General features: G+C 61.3%; 1 protein-coding gene across 1 annotated transcript in view; it reads right to left on the minus strand.

Moving 5' to 3' along the window:
- LOC117652769 (stAR-related lipid transfer protein 13) overlaps nt 1-16,637 on the minus strand; it is a gene marked incomplete at its 5' end in the record, with an annotated part of 206,223 nt that overhangs the window by 141,786 nt on the left and 47,800 nt on the right. The window lies entirely within an intron of this gene.

Genomic DNA, 16,637 nt, shown 5'->3' on the forward strand with positions numbered 1-16,637 from the left:
GCGCGGCGCGAGCGAGCGAGCACCAGACCCAATTTTTCCACACATGATTGAGCTCGCCGTGCCAGCGCCGTGCCAGCGCCGTGCTCTCGCCGTGCGAGCGCGCCGGTAAATGAGACGTCCTTCGCCCCCCTTCCCCTTTCACCCCGTGCTTCCCGCCCTCCGCGCCCTTCGCCCTCGGTCCCCGATAAGGGCTTGCCAAGGGCGCGGCGTCGCGCGGCGCCCTGCGCTTCGACTCAGAAATTAAAGCGCGCCGCGTCTGGAGGATGGAGTGGTTTCCATGAAAACGCCCGGAGAAAAGCAGGCAGCCACTCCACTGGGAAGGCCTCGCGCGCCTGTCGATGCTGTGGCGCGTCTCTCTCACTCTGCGAGGGAAGGCGCCGCGTGCGCCGGGCGCAAAGCGCAATTTCAGGGCGTTTGTTATGAACTCGAGGGATCCGCAACGCGTTCACCGCCGTCGCTCCGCGCCTCACCGCGCACTTTAACTTTCATCTCGGCCGCCTCGCTCCGGACGAACGTGAAGACGTTTCCGGCGAGAGTGACGGCGGAGTGACACGGCCGAGTGACAAGGATAGGAAGACATGGCGCGAGTGACGGCGGAGTGACACGGCTAGAGTGACAAGACTAGAAAGAAATGGAGCGAGTGACGGCGGAGTGACACGGCTGGAGTGACAAGACTAGAAAGACAGGGGAGTGACTGCGGAGTGACACGGTGGAGTGACAGGGCGGCAAGGCGCGAAGTGACAGGGCTGGAGTGACGCTGGAGCGACACTGCTGGAGTGACAAGGATAGAGTGACAGGGCTGAAATGACACTGCTAAAGTGACAGGGCTGGAGTGACAGGGCTGGAGTGAGGGATGACGTGTCGCGGCTAGAGTGATGCCGTTAGAGCTGGCAATTCCAAATCATGGAAATTTTTCTGGCAATTTCCTGAAGTCACATTTATGTGTAGCTAGCTATTATTCGAGGTGACCCCGGACCTGGAGCAGATGCTGTTTTGGAGCGGATAGCCGCACACGGGCCTCAAGAGTCTGCCAGGGTGCAAGGCGCTGGCACGGGCGCGGGCAGTCCTCGCCGGCGGAGTATGTAAAGCCTGCGAACCGGTCCGCGCCACGCGCCACGCGCCTCCGGGGCCTCCGGGTCGTCCACTCCGAAACGGCCCACCGCCCCGCGGCCCCCGCGGCGCATCGCCACTCGCGTCGACGGCCGCCGAACGCAGCCGAACCGAGAGCCGAACGCAGCCGATGGCAGCGCAGCCGCTTCCGGTCGGGGAGGCCGAACGGGACGGACAGGAAGAAGGGGCGGAACCAGGCGATTGGCAGGAAATAATCGACGAGTTCGCGCACGGCCTCACCTGGAAGGCGTCACACACACACACACACACACACACACACACACACACACACACACACACACACACACACACGCGCGCGCGCGCGCGCGCATCGCCAAGACGCTAATACTTTACGAACTGCTGGGAGGAGGTGTGTGTGTGTGTGTGGAGAGAGAGAGAGAGAGAGAGAGAGAGAGAGAGAGAGAGAGAGAGAGAGAGAGAGAGAGAACACACTCACACACGGAGCAAAACGAGTTCCAAATTGAGTCACCGCATTAGCGTGCATCCCCACGAGTGGCTACACGGCCTACCTGCGCTACCTCCCCTCTCGATCCGCCGGCGTGTATATCTGGTAGCAATTAAGCGCTACACGGCGTGCGATATGTGCCCAGGGCCCTGGGCGCCCCGCCCTGCCCCGCCCTGCCCCGCCCTGCCCGCCCGCCCCGCCCTGCCCCGCCCTGCCCCGCCTGCCGCCCTGCCCCCGCCCCCCCTGCCCCGCCCTGCCCCGCCCTGCCCCGCCCTGCCCCGCCCTGCCCGCCGGCCCCGCCTGCCCCGCCCGCCCCGCGCCTGCCCCGCCCTGCCCCGCCCTGCCCCGCCCTGCCCCGCCCTGCCCCCGCCCGCCTGCCCGCCCGCCCACCACCCGCCCCGCCCCGCCCTGCCCCGCCCTGCCCAGCCCTGCCGCCCTGCCCCGTGCCGCTGCCCCGCCCGCCCCGCCCCGCCCTGCCCCGCCCTGCCCCGCCCTGCCCCGCCCTGCCCCGCCCTGCCCCGCCCTGCCCCGCCCTGCCCCGCCTGCCCCGCCCTGCCGCCCTCCCCGCCTGCCCCCGCCCTGCCCCGCCCTGCCCCGCCCTGCCCGCCCTGCCCCGCCCTGCCCCGCCTGCCCCGCCCTCCCCCGCCCGCCGCCCCGCCCGCCCCGCCCCCCCCTGCCCCGCCCTCCCCCCGCCCTGCCCCGCCCGCCCCGCCCCCCGCCCTGCCCCGCCCTGCCCCGCCCTGCCCCGCCCTGCCCCGCCTGCCCCGCCCTGCTGCAGCCACGCTGTCCATGCATCCACTATCAGAGAAAGCGTGCCACGCCCCGCCACGCCACGCCCCGCCACGCCCCGCCACGCCACGCCACGCCACGCCCCGCCACGCCACGCCACGCCACGCCGTGTCAACGCAGATACCTGCCGCGCAAGCCGTGCAGGTACCCGCTGCAGTGCAGGTACCCGCCGCGGGTGTGCCCACCGCCGCGGCCCTCGAGCTCGACCGAGTCCGCGCCGAGTCGCCGTGGGGACACTGTGCGAGATTCGCCGATAAGAAGCACTTACCCGGCGGGCAGGCAGCGTGCAGGCGGCGTGCGGGCTGCAGCCGCTGCAGCGAGCTTGCATCGGGCCGAGTAACCTCTGCTCCCTTCCGCCGCACATACATACAAACTAGCGCGACACCGCGCGAGCGCGCACACACACACAGACCAACACTGACACACAGACACACACACACACACACACACACGTATTGTAAGTAGAATCGCCAAGACACTATTACTACGTACTAACTGCTTTGGGGGGGGGAGGTGAGGGTGTTCCCACAAGTTGGTAATAGCACCTTCAGTTCGCCACCGCATGCATTGATGATAGCCGCGCGAACACACACACACACACACAAACACACACACACACACACGTGGAGGCGAGGTTATCACCGGTCTAATCACCCAGGCAAGCTGCGCCGTATGCCCGTCCAGGTGAATGCGAGTCACAGATACCCGTCCGTCCGTTCGCCCCGCGAACGACAGACAGACAGACAGACAGACAGACAGGCGGACAGACAGACAGGCGGACAGACAGACAGACAGGCGGACAGACAGACAGACAGACAGGCGGACAGACAGACAGACAGACAGGCGGGCGGACGGACGGCGTACGCCGGCGGTGACGCAATAACGGTCGCTATAAAGTGCATTTGGCGCATCCCTATGCATGACACGTGCATCAACAACGCCCAGGAACCGGACGGGCGTACAAAAGGGGGAGGGGGAGGGGGCAGTGTCACCGAGACAAGCTGTTGCAGGCGGAAGTTCGCCGCTCGACCTTTCAAATTTTCGCTCGCGCGCCGAAGCCATTTCCGTTTCCGAGAGCGGTCCGCTGCACTGCATGCAGTCTGCAGTGCAGCGGCGGCGCGACGCGGCATAACGAACGGTGCCATTAGCGGCGAAGCAGCGCCAGCCTGTCTCTTTCTTCGCACCTGTCCGGGGCGGGACGGCCCGTGAGTGTGAGAGTGAGGCGAGGAGTGAATCACTCGGCGTTCTGGTGTACACATGAGTACATGAGTACGGGTGAGTACACCTAGCTATACTCATAAATTTCACAATTTTAAACGTTTTAAGGCTTTATTTAGCGTTTTTAACGGCAGCCAACGTTAAATCAGTCGAAAAACTAGAGAATTTCACTTTTTTAAAACTTGTGAGTACACTGAGTACGGGCAAATTTGTACGCACGAGTACACTAGTAATTCACCCCTCGGAGTGAGGGAGCTGTGAGGGCAACTCTCGGAGCAGTCTTCAGCTGGCAGTAGGGCGATTGTGCGGACACGTGCCATCAGCTCGCCGAAATTATCGCGCCTCCATAACAACAGCAGTCGGCAACATTCTTTTTCTCCACCTCTTTTTACTTCATTTTTCTTCAAAATACTTCTTTATAATTAATTAACACAGGCTATCCCAGGCTATAGGAGCAAGCGCGCTCAGATGGACCAGCTCAGTAGGAAGGGCGTGTGAAATGGAGGGAAGAGGAAGGAGAAGGAGGAGGAAGAGGAAGAGAGGGGAGGAGGAGGAGGAGGAAGAGGAGGAGGACGAGGAGGAGGACGAGGAGGAGGACGAGGAGGAGGACGAGGAGGAGGACGAGGAGGAGGACGAGGAGGAGGACGAGGAGGAGGACGAGAGAGGAGGAAGAGGAGGAGGCGAGGAGGAGGACGAGGAGGAGGACGAGGAGGAGGACGAGGAGGAGGACGAGGAGGAGGAAGAGGAGGAGGACGAGGAGGAGGACGAGGAGGAGGACGAGGAGGAGGACGAGGAGGAGGACGAGGAGGAGGAAGAGGAGGAGGACGAGGAGGAGGACGAGGAGGAGGACGAGGAGGAGGACGAGGAGGAGGACGAGGAGGAGGACGAGGAGGAGGACGAGGAGGAGGACGAGGAGGAGGACGAGGAGGAGGACGAGGAGGAGGACGAGGAGGACGAGGAGGACGAGGAGGACGAGGAGGACGAGGAGGACGAGGAGGACGAGGAGGACGAGGAGGACGAGGAGGACGAGGAGGACGAGGAGGACGAGGAGGACGAGGACGAGGAGGAGGAAAAAGAAGAGGGAGGCAGAGGGAGAAAGGGCAGGGGAAGGAAGAGGAAAGAAAGAGGAAGGAAGAGGAAGGGAGCAGAGGGCAGCGCTCCGCCCGCTCCGCCGCCCCCAAACCCTTCTTCCGTCTCTTCCGGCCGTTTCCATGCCAATTACACGGCAGTGCGGCGGGCCGCGGCAGGATGCAAAACTTCTGCCCTCGGAAAGTCAAACTCAGCGACTCGGCCTCTGCAAAAGTGAGAAGAGAGAGAGAGAGAGAGAGAGAGAGAGAGAGAGAGAGAGAGAGAGAGAGAGAGAGAGAGAGAGAGAGAGAGAGAGAGAGAGAGAGAAAGAGGGTGAGCAGCGTCACCAGCAGGGCCACTTACACCACTCTGCACACCAGCCTATGCAGCTCGGTGTTGTTTGCATGTGTCTCTGTGTGTGTGTGTGACGCTAGGAGTAGGGGAGTGGGGCGGGGCCCCCTCCTCGCCTCCCTCCAGGCGCAGGCAGTTCCCGACGCAGGCAGGAGCGAGCGAACGGCGAGCGCCCGCGCATCGCCGCATAGCCTTCACGCTGCGCAGAGGCGTCGGATGGGCGGCCTACCCTCACGGCGCTCGCAGTTGGCACCAAGTCCGTGGTAGGCGTGTACAGTGTACAGCTCCGATTTCAATCCAGACAGAGCCGGGCCTAAACTAGGAGACCCCCTTCAATTTTCAACCCGGCTCGGCTCTGGAGGAAGCACTTCCTGTCCACTTACGTCGTGAACAATCCCGCCCATTTTTCTCGGGCGGTTTCTTCAGGACCTGTTGCTCCCCTTGCAATCCGCCCTCGGTCAGTTGCAGACCGAGATTCTTGCGCTAAGAAGGACGCGACGGGCGTTCACCCCTTTTCAAGCTTTCGGCAGCAAGGGGCTTTCAAGCGGTGCGGATCCAGTGGAGAATAAAATGACAAGTGCCCCACCCCTTTCGCACTAGGCCACAACCGGGTGCCTCAAATGTTGGCAGCAAGCCATTCTTCACCCCACTGAAAACTTAAGTGTGTACTGAGTACACACATAGATTTTTAGTGCCCTTTCCCAGGCCGGCTCTGGATCCGCCCCTGACACCAGGGCTCCGGCAGCCAAAACTCGACGCGTAGGCTCGAGCGGGAACAGAGGGTGCGCGGGCAGCCTAGCGCAGCCGTGCCGACTGCCGACTCGGGGCAATAGTGCTGCCATGCGGCCGGAGCGTACCTAACTCAATTTGAGTTGCGCTCCACTCTTGCTGACGGCCTCCCCGTGCACGCCCAGCACGCCCACGTGCCCACGCCCTTCCCCGCGCCGCCGCGCCCTCGACCGTGAGACTGCACAGTGGGCCAGAAGACCGGTGGAGGCGGCCAAAACTCCAGACGCGTTTTGAGCTCCAGAGTCGCTAAATGGGACTCGAACCGAACGTGTGACCCCACCAATAGATTGCTCTCCGAACGAGGAATCCATTGGTGGGGTCACACGTTCGGTTCGAGTCCCATTTAGCGACTCTGGAGCTCAAAACGCGTCTGGAGTTTTGGCCGCCTCCACCGGTCTTCTGGCCCACTGTGGATTGCCAGACTAGGCCCCAGTTTCACGCTTCGAGTGATTCGGCCAGCAGAGTCGTGTTCGTCGCTCTGTCTCTCTCACACTCACGGGGCGTGCCGTATAGGTGCAAGAGAGACAGACCGACCAAAACGACTCTCGGAATCAGACTGCTGGGGGGTGTTGGCCGCCTGGCCCGACACACTCCACGAACTTAACAGGCCCCACCTGGAGCCTGCCAGCTTGCACACTTCAACGAGCAGTGTGCACGCTCTAGGTGGAGCGTCGTGCGCACTGTGTGATTGAAGAGCACTGTTTCTCCCTCCTCGCACGGCGCCGTCTTTCACCAGCAGAGTCATTTCAAAGAGTCTTCGCATCGCTCTGCCCCTCTCGCACTCGTGCGGAAGCGAGAGCGATAGAGACAGGAGAGAGAGAGAGAGAGAGAGAGAGAGAGAGAGAGAGAGAGAGAGAGAGAGAGAGAGAGAGAGAGAGAGAGAGAGAGACCACTCTTCTGAATCGGTCGGCGGCTCTGCCCCGGGGCGCGGTGGCGGCGACCGAGACAGGAGCGCCAGACACTACCGTCCGTCCAGCGGCCGCCGAGTCCACATTGTACAAAGTTTTCCTCTATCGCTTCGGCCCATTATGAGGGGAAGCCGCGCGCGCGCACACACACACACACACACACACACACACACACACACACACACACGGGAGACGGCGTGAGTTCACGGTAGTGGTGTGTTTCGGGCAGGGGAGAGAACGTCTCGCAGAGGGCTGCGGATAAACTGGGGCGACCGCCGCCGCGGGGAGCTGCTTTGCGGACTTTGCGGCGGGAGGGGGGAGGGGGAGGGGGCGGCCAGAAAGGCGGGGCGGTATTGTCTCCCCCTTCCCCCAGGCAAATTGAGCGGCAGCAATCAGGTGCGTAACTCAGTTAGCAAACAGTTGGCCTGCGCCTCCGCCTGGGCCGCCCCGGCGCAGAGGCCCCGGCGCACGCGTGCACACGTGTCTGGGGGCGGCCAGTTGCGCCGTTGCGCCTCCCCGGGGCGGCTGGCAGTGACGTGGACGGCCACGCACAGTGGGCCAGAAGACCGGTGGAGGCGGCCAAAACTCTAGACGCGTTTTTAGCTCCAGAGTCGCTAAATGGGACTCGAACCTAACGTGTGACCTCGCCAATGGATTGGTCTCCGAACGAGGAATCCATTGGTGAGGTCACACGCACGGTTCGTGTCCCATTCAGTGACTCTGGAGCTCAAAACGCGTCTTGAATTTTGACCGCCTCCACCGGTCTTCTGGCCCACTGTGCGGCGCTGCCCGCCCCCAGGACCCTGAGTGTCGTTTCCATCGCTTGGTCTCAACACCTGCACGGTGCCAGTGAGTGCGAGAGAGACAGCGCGACTGGAACGACTCCCGGCTGCAGGGACAGGGCGCCGTCACGCCGCGCATGCACCACGGCCACCCCGCGGCCACGCGAAGGTGTTCGCGGTGAACTTGAAGCGAACGGCAAAAGCATCACCTGGGATTCCCAGGTCCACCCAGGAGCCACCTGGGAATTCCAGGTCCTGCTTTTGCCGTGCGCCAACCAGCACTACTGCTAAGTGTACTTGACACTCTGAATGTCTCTTGCACTGCATTGAAATTTGGGTTATGTTGCGGTGAATTTGGCGGAGGTATAGAGCAACATTTAAATTTCTTCATGATGTGAATGTATTTTTTGGATTTTCATTGTAAGAAACAAAGACACCAAAGAAACATTACGTTGGGGAGCCACTTACAAAGTGAATTGGGAAATTTCTTTGTCAGACATTTAGAGTGTAGCACTCTACGACTACGTGCACGCAAAAGCCAACAACTACTGTCAAAATAAAAGCGGGACTGGCAGGGGCTTTGAACCAGGGCCCTAACACTTGGCGTGCAGTGCTCTAACGCGCTCGGCCACGGTTGAGCCGCGTCGCTCACCTGCTATCTTCCGCTCGCGCAGGCGCCGCCAAAACTGCTCCGCCTTCCGCATTGGCCAGCGCTCTGCCCGCTCCGCCCGGGTGCTGAGGCTCCGGAAGAACTTGAAGTCCTTGAAGTGGGACATGGCCTCAGTCGGCGCAGCGGCGCGCGCTGCCCGTGCTCGCCCTCATCGCCAGTCTTGTGTCCTTACGTCTAAAGTACCTAAGCCTAGATTCGTCCCCTGAGGATGCACCTAACTACGCTAAAGCTACGGCCGTGGGCGGCGCACCGCCCGCGGTCAGTCTGTCGGAGAGCGTCGTCGGCGAGGTGGCCGTCAACACGGTGGCTGTCAACGAGGTGGCCGTCAACGAGGTGGCTGTCAACGAGATGGCTGTCAAGAGTCGCCGTCAACGAGGTTGCCGTCGACGAGGTGGCCGTCAACGAGGTGGCCGTCAACACGGTGGCTGTCAACGAGGTTGCCGTCAACGAGGTGGCTGCCAACGAGATGGCTGTCAGAAGAGTCGCCGTCAACGAGGTTGCTGTCAACGAGGTGGCCGTCAACAGAGTCACCGCCAACGAGGTGGACGTCAGCGAGGTGGCCGTCAAAGGGATCGCCGTCAACCAGGTCACCGCCACCGAGGTTGTCGTCCAAGAGGTTGAAGTAAAGAAGACGCCGTCCACCAGGTTGCCGTCAAGAAGGTTGCCGTCTACGAGGTTGTCGTCAACGAGGTCGCAGTCAACGAGGTTGCCGGCGTCGACGGGCTGGAAGCAGGCGGCGGATGAGAGGAGCGGCAGCTCGAGGCTCCGTTCCGGCGGAAGCGGCAGCAGCCCGGACTTTAAGGCCAGGGCCCTTCACGGCGAGGAATTCCTCAGTCGTACGTAATGCCCCAACGTGAGTTTGAGAGCGGCGCGGGGAGGGGGGGGGGAGCGGGGCGGCGTCCAGGACCGCCAACTTGGGGAACAATTTTCATCGCCGCGTCGCCGAACCAGTGTTCGCGACACGGTACATGTGATGTACAGGTTGGTCCAACATTCTCGGCTCACAGAACGCCTCGGCCAACCTGGCCGAATCCTGGACGCCTTAGGCCACGCCGTGCGACAAGGACGTCAAGGACGTCAAGGACGTCAAGGACGCTCCGCTAGCGGAGCTCCAAGCCGCGGCCACGGGGACAGACGAGGCCAGCAGCGCCCATGCGGCGGCAATACCGCGACGGGTCCAGGGATTCAGGGATTCAGGGATCCAGGGACAGGGGGCGGGGGAAGGCAATTCAGGTCTCGGATTCTCAACCGTCACCGACCTGTCACAAGGAAAGCCCGGGCAGGTGTTCGGGAGGAGAATGGGGCCGTTCTGTTACGCGCATTTAGGCCTGTGCTGGAACCTCGAGGACCAATAACTGTCTAAGGTAGAACCTCGGCTCGAACCTCGGTTATAGAACGGCGGTTAGAACCTCGATTAGAACCTCGGCTAGAACCTGGATTAGAACCTCAGCTAGAACCTCGATTGGAACCCCGGTAGAATCCCGGTGCGGACCTCGGCTAGAATCCCGGTTAGAACCTCGGTTACAACATTGGGTAGAACCCCGGTTAGAACCTCGGTAAGAACCCAGGCGTTCAGCTCGAACTTCGCGCACAGCGTAGAAAAGCGGCAGTCGCCCGACAAATCGAGTCCACACTGCTAGTGCACTAGCTCCTGGTCGCGCGCTCTCTCTCTCTCTCTCTCTCTCTCGCTGAAGGGAAGGTCCCGTACGGGGGCCAGACACGCTGAGCGGGGTCAGGCTGCAGAGCGGCCCTTCGACACGGCACGCCACTCGCCAGCGTGCGGCGGTGCGGCGGCGGGGGAAAGATTGCCGGAATGAGCGGCGAAAATGCCGGCGAGGGTTGAAGCGTGCGACCCGGCGAGGAGGGGAGAGGGGTGGAGGGGAGGGGGTGGAAGGGAGGGGGGTGGAAGGGAGAGGGGTGAAGGGGTAGAGGGGCACTACGGCGGCTAATCTGATTAGCGGCGCACCGCCCGACCCGTCAACATCACAGGGCCGGGCCCTCTCTGCCCTCTCGGCCAGCTTTAGGGACCCTTTCGCTCCAGGTGCTCCCCCCTCCCCCCCCTCCGTCTGCGCACTTCGACACTCACTACGCGCAAAGCCGTCCAGAAAAAAGGACGCCGCGCCGCGGGGACGGTCTGAAAAAAGGTCCCGCGGATTACACAAAAGTTTTTATTGATTTCCTCTGACTTTTCCCTGATTTCCCTGAAAGCGAGTTTCCCCGAAATTTAGGCGAAAGGATACATTGATTGAGCGTTTTAGGATAATAAAATAACAAGTAAAACGGGAATCATTCTAATCAAACAGAAACTTCCCCCTTTCGACTTTGCCTAATTCCCTGACATATTCCCCTGACTTTTCCTTCATTTCTCTGAAGGTGGACGTTTGCTTTTATCGATTTCGGCGTTGGGGAGAGATTCGCACGTCTCGCGAGTGTCTCCTCCGAGACAGACCCTGGCAGGCCTGGCAGGCCGGCCCGCGCGCTGCGGTAACTACTTATCACAACCCCCTCCGCGCCCCCTTCCCAGCGCGCCCTGCAACACGAGACTCGTGTCAAAGGAGCCGGGCCGATGTTGCCTCTGGTCGACATGACAGCTGATAGGGGCTGATGATCATCAAGTGAAACTTTGACGGGCGGACTGGAGTGGTGACTCTATGGGGTCAGGGAGGAGGGCGGGGCGGGGCGGGGACAGCGACACTGCCTGACACCTTCCCCGGGCTGCTGCCGATACCGCCGGAAACCAGAAACACCGCCAACAGGACCAAGTCGTGTGATTTTTGTCTCAAAAACAGCGGGAATAAATAAATTACAAAAAACTTCTGAGTGCAGTTGATATCTTCTTCTTCAAAATAAAGTCACTGAGAATGCAGGAGGGCGACGGCGCTCCCGGCACTCGCGACGTCGCTGGAAGTCGCCGGCATTCGGCCGTCGGTGCACTGCACACGCCGCGACTGTCACGCGCGTGACAAGGTGACCGCGCACGCACGCACGCGTCGTCCCGGCGGCCTCGCCTCGCCAGCGCTCTCGGCCGCGCACGAGGGCGTGAGGGCGCACCGCCGCACCGCGCACTGCCGCACCGCCACGCAGAGCCACGCCTCCAACACGGCCTGCCCGCGCCACAGACCAGCCCCGACTGAGTGAGGGCGCCGCGGGGGGGCGGCCCGGCGTCCCGCGAGGGTGGTCGCGGCCGGGGGCGGGGTGGAGGTGGGGGCGGTGGGGTGCCTTGGGGGCCGCGGCGTGCGCGCGCCGCGTAGCGCCGCGTAGCCAGCGGTCCAGCAGCGGCACGCGGCACAAAGAGCCCCGAGCACGGCGAGCACGGCGAGGACGGCGAACACGAGCACGACGAGGACGGTGAGCACGGCGAGCAAGGCGAACGGAACGAGCACGGCGAGCACGGCGAACACGAGGACGGCGAGCACGTTGAACACGAGCACGACGAACACGAGCACGGCGAACACGAGCACGGCGAACACGAGCACGACGGCACAGAACGAGCACGCCGAACAAGAGCACGCCGAACACGAGCACGGCGAACACGAGCACGGCGAACACGAGCACGACGGAACAGAACGAGCACGCCGAACAAGAGCACGCCGAACACGAGCACGGCGAACACGAGCACGGTGCACATAGGACACAGCGTTAGCACGTCGAGCACGGGGGACACGGCGATCGCCGCCAACTCAAAGGGCCGAGGCCGCCGACGGCTTCCGCGTGGCTGCGAAGGACTGGACCAGACTCGACCGCGCCCCAAAAGGGTCGCAGATCGGACACTGCTGGCTTGCCTGCGGCCCCTGCGGCCGGCACCGCGGTGACAGGCCGCGGCCAGCGAAACCGGGGAGCGCGAGCCACAAACGCTGTCACGGCAGCGGCCGCGGTGACGCGCTAGCGCCCGCGAGGACTAGCTTACACTATGGGGACTGACAATGCCTCATACAGTTTGATTTTCCGATAAAATTTTCGGGAAACTAAAAGCTTTTGGTAAGAGTGGCGAACAGTTTTTCTAGAAATTCCGACCAAACTTTCATGTTAGTCTATGCGTCTCAGTACGCAGTGTAACCTACTGCTGAATCGACAACCACTGATGCGCGGAAGAATGATCTCGCACCGAAGATCCGCAAAGGTTTGATCAGGGGCGACCTTCCCTTGTCAGAGGTGCGAGCAGGGGTCGCCGAAATGTTGCAACAGGAGAGGGAAACGACGGCGGGAACGACGACACAAAAGGAAGTACTTCCAGCCAGACCCGGCCAGGCCCCAAAACGACGCGATAAAGCATCAGCGCGAAAAACGAGCAGCGAGGACGCGTCGGGGCGCGGCGGGGCGCGGCGGGGCGCGGCGGGGCGCGGCGGGGCGCGGCGGGGCGGGGCGGGGCGGTGGGGCGGGGCGGGGGAGTTGCAGAGGGTGGGCAGGGCAGCCCTTTGGTGGGCATCGCCGCCAGCGCCGCCCACTCGCCCCACTGGCCACTTGATGATCTCGCTCGCCGCCCTCGGCCACCCATTCGGCCACCCAGTCGGCCACCCAGTCGGCCACCCAGTCGGCCACCCAGTCGGCCACCCAGTCGGCCACCCAGTCGGCCACCCAGTCGGCCACCCATTCGGCCACCCATTCGGCCACCCAGTCGGCCACCCCCGCGCCTCGCACAACCTCTCCAACAAGTACCCCGACCAGCGCCGCGGTTTTCGGCGCGCGGCCCCCAGCAGGCGGTCCCTCCTCCGCCCGTCCAAAAGGGCGCCAGCAGGCTGAGACCGAGAGTTCTTTTCGTCATTCTGTCTCCCTCGCACGTAAACGTGCGAGAAAAACAGAGCGAGGAACACGGCTCTCGGAATCAGTCTGCTGGCCGGCATCACGAACAGACCGGGCCATGCCGAGGCCGTGTCAGCGTCCGCGGCACGTCGACTAGACTTCTTGCGACCGACAACCGACGGAGCGCGTGACATGGTGGAAATAGAGACCCCACGAACGCCCAAAACGACGCCCCGAACCGCGGAAAACACTTGCAACAAGTGAGCGCACGCACTGCATGAAAATGGCACCAGGTCCCCAATAGGGCACTACGACTATGCAGAAATCCTGCCGCATCTGAGGTTGCGGCGAGGACGCGCGAGGTCGGAGTGTCTTGCTGACTCGAACCGCTATAGGTCTGTATAGGCCTATCAGCGTTGATGATGATGATGTAAATCCACTGTAAAATTTCAGAGTTTCGTCAGAGTTTGAGAATTTCAGGCAGAGTTTCAGAGTTTCAATCTGAGTTGCCGAGTTTCAGTCAGAGGTGCTGAGTCTGGAAAATTTCAGAGTGGATTTACCCTACACAGGTACCGCGAAGTTTGGGTCGCATCAAACGGTAAACTGAAGATTTTTGTTGCCTGGAACCTTCATGTTACTGCTTTTGTCAACGTTATTGCTCGGATGGAACACACTTCGATGCCGGAGACGAAAGTTTTCATTTCGTCTGCGAAACAAAATCTCCCAGTGCACGCTCACGGGCAGCAATAAAAGGCGGAGGGGGTCTGCTCCTGCTCCGCTGCCGCGCAGTGGGCCAGAAGACCTATGGAGCGGCCAAAATTCTAGACGCGTTTTGAGCTCCAGAGTCGCTACACTGGACTCGAACCGAACGTGTGACCCCACCAATGGATTCCTCGTTCGGAGAGCTATCCATTGGTGGGGTCACACGTTCGGTTCGAGTCCCATTTAGCGACTCTGGAGCTCAAAACGCGTCTAGAATTTTGGCCGCTCCATAGGTCTTCTGGCCCACTGTTTGCCGGGGCCAAGACTCGGTCTCGGACGGACCATAAGTGCTCTCGAAACTCGCCCCAGACCGGCGTAGTACAGCACGGCACGGCGCGGCGCGGCAAGGCACGGCCCAGAGCAGCTAGCCGAGCGGCAAACCTGCAATTATTAGCCCGAGTGGCTTGCTCGTCTCGGCAACAACTTTAGACGCCAAAACTCGCCGTCCGTCCGACTGATTGGCGCCTTTCAATGTTCAATGGGCACGCGAGCCGATTCAGCGCGGGCAGCGCGGCCGGCGTCGGCACTGCACTGCAAAAGCGCCGATTGAGCCGCGCCGCGTGAAAAGGGTTGGGTGGTGGGGGGACAGGGGTGAAAAAGGGGCGAAAAAGGGGTGAAAAAGGGGCGGCCTCTCCCCTGAGCGACGGCAAATTGACGTACAAAACCACGCACTCCCACGCCCGTGAAACAGCACGAAATATTTTGGGCCTTGCCAACGAACATAAAGAAATAGTGCCACCAATTATTTTGAGGATATTTAAGTTTACAGAGGGAATACTTCGAAAACAACGATCGTGTTCTACGTATGAGTCAGGGACGCGGGCTGATTCAAACGGTCGGTGGTTCAGTGATCTGTTTCCTAATTCTAAATTCAGTGTCTCCATCCGCCACCCACACGTACGTGCTCTGTTAGTACAGCTACACTCAGCCCTCGAGGACTCAGTCGGTCTGACAAACTCGGACGGGCAGCTTCAGGCAGGACCTCCATTCATTAATTCATTCAGCGGCTTGTTTCAAGCAGACTGTTTTATTGAGGGGCTTGTGCCAAAATGCTACGGCTTCCGCCCCCTTCCAACTTTGGGCACCGCCGACATTGTACAGCCACAACATCACAGTGGAGTGTACGGAGTGCAGCGGCGAGCGAGGCAGCGGCCCCACTGCGCGCTGCGCCGGGACGGCCGGGACTTTGCCGCGCGAACCGCTGCCAGGATTAAGCCAGCAAAGTCAGCGAGGATCAAGTGAGGGGGTGGGGGCGGGGGGAAATCAATCCACACACACACACACACACACACACACACACACACACACACACAGAGCAGTTGGGCGCGTCGCACCAGCGGGCGGCAGACGCGGCGCATGGCGCACTGCACGGGGATCAGGGGCACACAGGACTAACGCGCCATTTACTCCCGTGTGTGTATTCTAGCGTGTGTGCGCCACTGTGTGTGGAGAGAGAGAGAGAGAGAGAGAGAGAGAGAGAGAGAGAGAGAGAGAGAGAGAGAGAGAGAACGCGCGCGACGCGTGTCGACGGCGTAGCAGCGCGCAGCGTGCATCCGTCGCGAATGTGCACTGAAAAAAAAAAGTTGCAAATTTTTGCTACTTGGGTGCTAAAACCCCCCTGCACCACCCTTCGATCACGAATTTCACACCCCAAAAGGGGTTGCGAAATTCAGTAACCCACGGCGCCAAAATTTTGTTCCCCAATGGTGTAAAAGGGGAACCGTTCTTCCCAAATAGTGAATTTCTCACGTGGGAACAGTAGGCCCTCCCGCTGCCCAAGGTGCATAAATTTTGCATCTTGGCCGCAAGACGCCCCCCAACTTGCCCACGTGTTAGACCCCGGGTTTGGAGGTGTTTTAAAAAATGCGGGCTGACCTCAGAAAAATCACGAGGTGCAGGCACGAACCTGCAATCTCCACTCAGGCCCCAACCCCTCTGACCACTGCGCCACCACGCTAGCTAGTCGAAGACGCTCGGCGGAGGCTACTTGACCCAGCCGGCTCGAGACCGTCTGCCGTTAGCGGGGCCCTCGATGGATGATTTGCATTTGTGGGCAAGTTGAGGAACTCAGCTTAACCACAAGTTTAAATTTCTACAGGTGGGCATGGTGGGCCATCCGAGAATCTCCACATGTGTAAATTCTCTCACGTGGACGGCAACTTTTTCAACCCACAAGATACTAAATTTGAACATGTGGGTGAGCTCAGAGCCCAAATCACCCAAATCATGAATTTCGTCTCAGATGTACGGATTTTCGACGACACAATAGCAAATTTCGCTGTCCAACGGGTCGATGTATTTCATCAAGTGGGCTGGTACAGTGGCCTTCTGCAACCCACTGGGTGCAACTGGAGTCTTTGTACATTGGGTGGCAAAATTTCGCATGCCAATGGGTTTCAAAAATTTGCAACATTTTTTACAGTGTGAGCGCGCGCGTGTGTGCGTATAGTACCAGCTCGCACCTCGGAGAGTGTGCGTGTGTGAGTGAGTGTGTGCGTGTATGCGTGTGTGCGCGCAGTGTTTATTTACCAATGGACTGGACGCGAATAGCCGGCCCTGCTGCCTTTGGCTGGCTTTGGCACGGCCGGCACGGCCCCACCCGCTGCCGCCAAGGCTGCGCCGCGCGTCACGAGCCGCGACACCGTGAGACTCATTCCGAGAGTCGTTTTCGTCGCTCTGTCTCTCTCGCACTCAAGGGGCGTCTTCAGTAGGTGCGAGAGAGGCGCGACGGAAACGACTCTCGGGACACGGCTGGCTGCCGCGCCGCGGCATTGCGGACCAAACTGACGGCATCCTTCGCCTCGGCCCGAAGGCGAAGCCCGGGCCGACCGTCTCCAGGACGCGCGTGTCGGGGCGCAGGGCGGCGGAGGCAAGGGGTGGTCGAGGCGCCCGAAATTTCAGCCGCCCGGTGTTTTGAGCTCCAGAGTCGCTCAGCAGGACTCGAGCCGAACGTGCACCCCCCCTAAAGGGTCCCCATTCGAAGA

This window comes from Thrips palmi, unplaced genomic scaffold (assembly GCF_012932325.1).
Source record: "Thrips palmi isolate BJ-2018 unplaced genomic scaffold, TpBJ-2018v1 HiC_scaffold_7, whole genome shotgun sequence".
NCBI lineage: Eukaryota > Metazoa > Arthropoda > Insecta > Thysanoptera > Thripidae > Thrips > Thrips palmi.